We start from the raw sequence: 8991 nt of genomic DNA, 5'->3' as shown, positions 1-8991 counted from the left end.
CTTGAATTCTGTTGTTTGCAAGCTTCAGCTTCCTGTCCTGAGATATGGGACCTCAGTAACAATGAGGGTTTGATGTCAGCCAGTAGTGACTAGTTGCACTTTGGATGACAATAACGTACTGAATGTGAGGGACATGGATAAGATGGGAAACAAAATGTGGAAGTTGTAATTTTAAAATCATACTAAAATTTAAGAACTTGCACATATTTCTTGGAAATTCTTCCTTATCAACATGTCTTGTGGAAAATAGGTCACAAATCCGATGTTTGTAAAAGGCAGCTTATAAAGTGTTTTCAGAACCCTCATACTTCACCATCTGCATTGTGTCATTTCAAAACTTTCCCTTTTCTTCAACAAACCAGATTCTCAAATCATTGTGATAACACTTCCAAACACTTGAAAGTCTGTCACAGAGATTCTAAGTCCATTTGAAGAAGAGGATAAGAAGCTGCTATGCTTTACACATCAGGATTGCTGTCTTAATACATAATGAGCTGCTCTGTTCCTCAGTAGTAGAGCTTCAGGAGATTAGGAAACTCCTTCTCTTTGAAAATAAGGGCATTAGCCCTGGGGGTGGAGAAAAGTGAACTCATCCTCTAACATTTTGGTTAACGTATATTGATTCAAAAGCAAGCAACCATTGAGAACTTCAATGCTGCTTCCCCTGTAGACCAGGGACAGTGCTGAGCAAAACTTTAAGAAGCTAGGCTTCTTCCTCCTTCAATATTAAAAAAAATAAAAAGAAAGAGAGGAGAATCTTTGTTTATCTTATGTCCTGGCCCCATCATGTCTCAGAGCTGACTAGACAATCCCAAACAGCCAAGCATTCTGATCAGAATGTTAGTATCTTTTAGCTGAATTTACCAACAGGTAAATTATGGTCTGATGGAGTGGGAGAAAATAATAAGAATCATTGTAAAACAAGAGAAAATATTGTGGTAAATAAAATCCCACCACAAAATATCAGACAGATTATCAGATTATGTAAATTGGCACATCTTTATTATAGTAAATGGTGTGGCATCAATTTACATTAGCTGAAGACTTGGCCCTACATCTTTGCAGATAAATTTTCCCTTGCGGCATGTAAAATTGTGATTGGATTTATAATGGCTTAGGAAAAGGAACCTGGAAAAATATAACTCTTGTTTGGAAAGCCCTTCCAGAATCACTTAAAACCCATTTATAAAAATAATTAGCTAACTCATGCTTATTTAGCCATGCTATGAATAATGTAATGCAGTAGGAGCCAATGTGTTAAGGGAAAGCAGAGAGAATTTCAGGGCCAAACAAGTAGGTGACAAATTCTAAAGTTGAAAAATTCATCCAAGGTGATCAAGAGCATTTAAGTGAATGTTACAAGCCTGCTTGTATATGTGCTGCAGTGTATGTTCATGAAATCATGCTAATCCAATGACTAAACATGAACAGTCTTAACAGGTTTAGTACTCAGGTTTACAAGGTGAAAGTTGCAAGGGTGTTCATTTCATAATCTGGGACCATAAATCATTATTTCCAGTGGAAATTTTTACTGACTGGAGCATTAATTTGTAAACTCAAGCAGCTATTTCCATCACAAAAATCTCTTTTCATATCTCAAATAAATCCTTGAGCAGTTTAATCAACTTTTTTACACTGTAGCATATGGAAAACCACAATGTCCTTAAAATTGTAGGGTGGGTTGTTTGTTTTGTTATTAAACATGCATTGCAAATATTTGAACTATAAATCAAAGAAAGCAAGGATAGGATGATACTTTTCCTAATGGCTATGCCTGGGGTGTTTTGTTTTTTTGGGGGGGAAGGGGTCGGGGGGGTTGTTTTTTTCTGTAACAAGTTATCTGCACACATCTGTATAGCTGAATAGTTATTGTGCAAAAAGCTATCATTATATGTAATTGAACATCAAGCAACTACTTCATTAATGGGCCCATTATCAGACAGTACAGTGACATTAAAATAGCTGCATGGTGTTACCATAGATACCTGAGTTCTCTATCACACTTCACACACACACACTGCATGCTATTCCAAGCATTTTGTATAGCTGCTAATGTACTTTGATAGACATAATTACCCCAGGTATGCTAGACAATCTTTATTTGAATGCTTTGAATCCGATGAAAGTGTTGTAAATGCAAATGCTCAAGAAAATAACTTTGTAATTCATAATTCATCTAATCCGAACAGGAGATGTTTTAACTAAAGAACTTTAAACTTGTCTGGTACATTGTGTTTTACAAATCTGTGGAAGAAGCACACTTATTTAAAACCTTTTATTAAGACAAAGCTACAATAAAATGCTAACATACTATATTGTGCATTGCATATTACTATTCAGGATCAGGTTAATATTCAAAGAACCTGGCTAAAGATTCTGGCTTGCTGGTGGGGGAGCCCTCGTATGATTTCACTAAAAAGAGTGATCGATTTTCTAAATACCTATCACTATTTTGTTTGCATGAGAGATGGATGGAGGGCTGACAGCATGTGTTCAAAGGGACTTGATTGTCTTCAATGGACACACACTTGGCTGAGCAGTGCTGGGTTATGAAAAGTAGGAACAGTAATGTTTACTCTTAGTAGGAGTGCTCATATAGTACACGTTCAAAGACCTTTACAATCCTTAATTTGTCCTCACAACCCCATGAGGTAGGTATATGGGTGAGTAGTACTATCCCCATTTTCAATAGGGAAGCTAAATCAGAGCGATTAAATTGACTTGCCCAGAATCACATAGCAAGGCAGTGGTAGATGTAGGACTAGAAGTAGTCTTCTAACTCATAGTCCTGTGCTTTAACAACTAGCCTATGCTGCCTATTGGAACAGGAGGCAAGAAATGCAAATAGTAAAATAGAACATTCCCAGAAAACAGTTGTATCACTCGCCTTGCTGTCACAACCTCCAGAATGAGACCCTGTATAAGACTATCAGCTAAAAGCCTACACAAATGCATGTACTTGTCTCTGGCAAGAATTCAATTGCCACATTCTACCATTGATTTGTATGCAGAATGCTCCATTGATTTAAGTAGGGAGATTTGCCTGTGGATCAATGGTAGGATAAATACTACAGGATGATCGGTCAAGAAAACAGCTTTTTCTAAAGGGTTTGAATTTTAAGGTACCATGATACCATATGATCTTAATACAATGATAAAATATAAAAGCCAAGGAAGACACAATTCATTCGCAGAGTATTGCACCATTTTTTCCCTGATGATATTATTTCTTGTTTCTAATATGTGGGAACTGAAGGAAGTGAAACAGGGTTTAGAATCCCATTGTACCAGGCATTGTACAAATAAAACAAAGAGGGTCCCTGTCCAAGAGCTCTCAGTACAATATGCAATATATGAAGTCTGCCGAAGAATATAGTTTGCCAATTTGCTCAGCAGAAAATCTATTGGGCAATTTTGCTCTGGGCATTTCCATTGGGGCTCATTCAGAGAAACCAGTGCTCTCTCCATCTATATTTCCTGTGTGTCCTTTTCTCTATCTCCCACTAGACTTTGGGAGCCAGATCTCAGAGGGGCTGAGAACCCACGTTCCCTAAACTTGCTCCCGTTCACTAAACTTGGATTTATGGTTGTCCAGAACTTCTAAAAATCAGGCTCTTGGTTTTCCTTTTTCTCCTGGGTCTTTTGGATTTTTCATGAGTAGGTTTTCTTTTATAGTCCAAGTGTAATACCGACAGACCCCCATCATCAGCAGCCAGGATCAAACCTGGGACCTCTGGAGCTTAGCACATGAGCTAAAAGATACATGTCTCTTAGCCAGGGCTGTAGCAGACTCATCAATCTCTAGTTGGTCTAGCTACCACTAGAGGGGGACAGAGTGCCACACCAAGCAGGCATGGGTTACACAAACATAGATGGAAGTCATTTTTAGTTATTTCTGGGATGGAACTGTGTTTGTAGGTAAAAACAAATTGTAATTAGTACAAAATAATGACAGATGTATTGAACCAATTCTACTGTCATGTACATGACTACAAACCCACTGATTTTGATGCAGTTGCATGAGTGTAAGAGACAGCAGAATTTGACCTCTGGCTAATGAATCAAACAACATAATCTAAATTGCTTATGACTGAATATGTGTGTTAAATTCTCAGTTTCATTTCTTTGGACTTTATATTTTATTTATTTGGTAGCTCTGCCTATAATGGCTTTTTTCTGCATTTCTAAAAATGACTATGAAAGTGTTGGGCCAGATTCTCAGCACAACAGGAGAATGGAGTGTGCAAAGGAAGCTTGAAGCTTGGATTGACCTAGTCTGGTTCAGTGATGCTAGGTAGAGCAGCCTTATCATGTGGAATGCTGAGCACAGTTCCCTTCACTTCATTGGAGTCAGCGCCTTGCAGGATTAGCCCTTCCGTGAATTTACCTGTGAAAGTCCCTCTCTGTAACTGAAAGCGCAAGTGTAAGGGCCTAAAAGATAGTTGAAAAAGCTGTTGTTCTATATTAATTGTAGGCAGTCCTCAAGGAATTAACTAATTCTTCCCTGCTGAGTCCCTAGAGGGAAAGTACAATGAGAAATTCTGAAATCACGTCAAAGCAAGTAATTTCTCTTGAGTGCAGACTGTCAATTGTGATGAATTATGTGTGGTAGTTTTGTGATGTGGGCAGTGGCCTCCTAGGAATATAGATGATGCTAACAAGTTTACTATGTAGCAACCTCTTGTCAGAAGTAAAGCAAGATCACCAAAATTACAAGCAACAATAAGTCTGATTTCAGGTCTCATTAAAGTGTACTTTAAGCCAAAGCTGTACGGCAAAGAGGCTCAACCCTTCATCCCATTCATTTTCATAGAAAATATAAAGAAACAATGTCTGAACAGCTTTACTTTTTTTCTAAAGCATTGTGTTTAAAGGTAATTCTAATATTTTCCCTGTGATGAATTCTTCTTCCACATTCTGTGGCATTGCAGAAATACAGAAACCTGGAAAAGAAAAGAGATGTGAAATTACTTCAATGGGACTGTGACTCAAGTTTAAGTCAAGTGGCTTTCTTCCTACTACTCGCCTGTGCTCTTTTCAAAGTGCACAGTTTCACACAGAATTGGGTTCTCTTTGGATTAATACATTTGAAAATTAAGTTGATCTACAACCAGTTTTCTCCTCATTTAAACAGTGACCTGCAAGTGTTACTCCAGGGACCAAAACAGAATCAGAGAAATTATGTGGTGTTCAAGTTGCTCGCTGAAGCAAAATCACTCACAAACATGTACATATGGTGCTAGGTGCTTTAGGGATCAAACCAATGTTTACTTTGTTGTACATTCTTCTCATTTTGAAGTTACACATTCTCCTTACTTGACATTCAACAAAAAACATACTAATTAGATCATTACAACAATATATCCCTTCACATTTTCTATTTCAAGATTTAACATGCCACATCAAAAGCTTGCATACAGCGCTAACGCTGAATGCATCTGTTTGCATGTGCTGGTTAGCTGCTTTATGTGCAATTGCCAGTTCCACACCTCGACATCAGATGAAACTGGGCATCAAAATTATCCTCCCTAAAGCTTTCAAATGACGGAATTAGTTCTTCTCTCTATAGTCAGTGTTGAAATGCAGGATATATTTAGAGTGGCTAGCCAGATGCCATCCATGTATGTATAAAAAAATGCAGCGTGATTCCCTAGAGAAACATTACATCTTTTATCTTGCGGGAAATGTTTATAACCATCGCTGTGGCTTCGCATAAAAAAATAAATAAAGGCTGTCAGAAACTTCTTATGTTCGCAGTGAGTCAGTTTATGTCTGTGGCTGTGTACATCAATGTCACTCATTTTGGAGTCATTTCTAGAAACCCAGAAGAAGTTTAACAAAAGACATACTTGCACAGTATTATAGCTCTGTCTGCAATGGTTGTTTTTAAGTGTGGCTGTCCTTTGGACACACTTCTGCGGTCCCCCATAATTTATCCTAGGCTACACTGCAAAGGGCTACAGATATTGATAATTTTTTGAAATGGTTATCTACTTGGTTTTAATGGCCTTCCCATTTCTATTACTAGTTATGTCCACATTCACCGGCTGGTTCAATAAGTCTCTCCAAGTCAACTTGAAAAAGGATTTCTCTCCGTGTTGTTCAACTGGTATAAGTACCACATATAGCATGGATTCCTTGGATGGCTTACTTTGTATAACCACAGCAGGAAATTCACTGCTACTTGCTGCCTGAAGTGATAATGCATGCCCAAAAGAATGAGCTTAATGAAAATGTTTAGGATATCAAATTCAACATCGGGGATCCTTACAAAAACACTTTACCCATAGAGTATGTTGCCATAGAAAAAAGTCCACATTTAGAAGAATTTTCCCCAAAGAGTATCATGAAGCGCAAATGCTTATGAAAAAGCAAAACACAAGCATGGGGAAATTACACTGATTATTGCTGATTCAAAAGCTTTTAGAAGTTTGTCTTTCGTTACTGAATAGCTGGTCTAATAAACAAGATGGAACAGTATCCATAAATTGCCAAGTTGCTGCACTGATTTTTGACAGCAGCACGAGTGATCAAAAATTGTTTATAAAGTAATGTATTTTTTCAGTTTTCTTGGAGGTTTTTATTTAAATATTTATACTGTGATCAGAGGAGGGGAGCTTTAGTGGACTTAAACTTTCCTGAATATGTAGGGCCAGATTTTCAAAAGAGCTCAGCTCCGATTTAGGCACCAAAATGTTAAGATATCTCACAATGGGAGCTGCAGATATGGCACCTCCAAAAAATCAGGCCATTTATTTAGGTGCCTAAATATGGTTTTAGGTGCTTAAATTTAGGTACTCAAGGTTGAACAATTTTCATAAATGCTCAACCTTGGCCTTGAAGTCAATGGATACAGAGTTAAGCCATCGCTACACACTCTTGAAACAACTATCCTTTGGCCCCATATTTGAACATTGTGTCCGATATATTTTATGGTATGGTAGAGTCTTGACTGTAGCACCCTAGTTAAAATGGGATGTGGGCATCTTAAGAAACCCACGGTTGAAAATTGGTCCTTCTTTTACCCTCATTCATGTACCATTTAATATGTAGAAAAATGAAGTAATTTCCCAAACAGAGTAACTACCTTTTTGGACTAAAAATCCCTATCCTGTTTATACCTATTAGCTCTTTTATACCTATTAGCTCAAAACAACTAGGTAATACTCCCAATCCAAATATCCAGAGTGAAAAAGTGAAGGGTCAGTCAACAATATCCACACGAGGAAACGAATGCCTCTCGGCTCTGGAGTAACTGTAGTATTATGAGCAACATCTCTCCTGAAGAGGGTGCATTGTATTTTAATTTACAAGGAAAACAATGACAAAAGGTCAAATCCATGACCTGCAATCCAGATTTAGTAAAAGATTTTTGTTCCAGTGCATACAACATTTTTTGTACATTCTTAGATGTTTTCACATACTCTGTGAGACCTCTGAAACTAACAGACTTCTTATTATCCTGTTATTGATTGTAATGGATAAATAAATGCATTAATAAGGTTCCAGTCTGTGAGTGATGGTAGACTTAAGTTCTGTGTTCTCTCCCACGGAGCAATAAAGGGCTCATCCAAAGCCCATTGAAGTCAATAGGAGTCTTTCTACTTTCTTCAGTGGGATATGGATTAGTTCTGTGTAGAATATAGTTGCTCCATCCATTTAATGTTTTCAAGAATTTGAAATTTTCTCCTTTCTTGAATTGGGACAAAAAGTCAAAATCTTAAATTTTTATTAACTGAAAAAACAAAACAATTTTTGGTCCAGGTAAATCAAAGTGTTTTATTTTGATTTTTATATGTGTTCTTAGTTAACCTTCTTTAGTCTTATTAGTTTAAATTTTGAAATAAAAAGTAATTTTGAATTGGAAAAATGATTTTTTTTTCATTTTGAAATGTCAATGTTTTGACAGATTTGAAAAAAAAATCTATTTTTTTAAATGGGAGATTCATCAAAACAAACCCTGATTCACAATGATTTTGGTTTTGAAGAATTAGCATTTTTCAATTAAAAGAAAAAGTTTAATTAAAAAATTCCTGACTAGTATCAAACACACATTAAAGAAGGCATCTTTAAGATAATGTGTAAAATCTGAGCCAAAAAAACCTAATGTGATGGCCCTTTAACAGGGGAGAGAATAGATGGTTGGAGTCATAGGGCCTGATTTTCCAAAGCCTTGCACCTTGTGGAATCAATTGCACCTGTACAAGCTGTGAATGCAAAATATTACCATTCTGATAAAGTAGCATTTTATTCCCACTTTACAAAGGTGTAAATGACTCTACGAGGTGTAAGACTGTGGAGAATTGGGTCCATAAGGTCCGTGGGCATTGGGAATGACACTAGTGTGTTGTAATTATGCTGGGTTAGAACCATGGAAATGTAGGGCTGGAAGGGACTTTGATAAGTGATCAAATCCAGCCCCCTGCACAGAGGCAGGACCAGTAAACACAAACAATGCCTGACAGGTGTTTGTCCAGCCTGTTCTTAAAAAACTCCAATGATGGAGATTCTGCAATCTCACTTGGAAATCTATTCCAGAGTTTAACTATCCTTATAGTTAGAAAGTTTTTCCTAATATCTAACCTAAATCTCTCTTCCTGAAAATTAAGCCCATTACTACTTGTCCTTCCTTTGGTGACATGGAGAACAGCTGATCACCATCCTCTTAACATAGTTGAAGACTGTGATCAGGTCTCCCCTCAATCTTCTTTTCTCAGGAATAACCAATTTTTTTAAAAAAACTTCCTTTGAGGTCAGGTTTTCGAAACCCTTTTATCATTTGTGTTGCTGTCCTCTGGCCATTCTCCAGTTTGCCCACATTTCCAAAAGTGTGGTGTCTGGAATAGGACACAGTACTCCAGCTGAGGCCTCCGTGCCAAGTAGAGATGGACAATTAATTACATACGACAATCCTCTTACTGCACCCCAGAACATCAGCCTTTTCCATAAGTGCATCACATTGGTTTTGCACATTGTGATGAGCTATAACTC

Source organism: Lepidochelys kempii, chromosome 13, assembly GCF_965140265.1.
Source record: "Lepidochelys kempii isolate rLepKem1 chromosome 13, rLepKem1.hap2, whole genome shotgun sequence".
Lineage (NCBI taxonomy): Eukaryota > Metazoa > Chordata > Testudines > Cheloniidae > Lepidochelys > Lepidochelys kempii.
Note: the sequence above shows the minus strand (reverse complement) of the source record.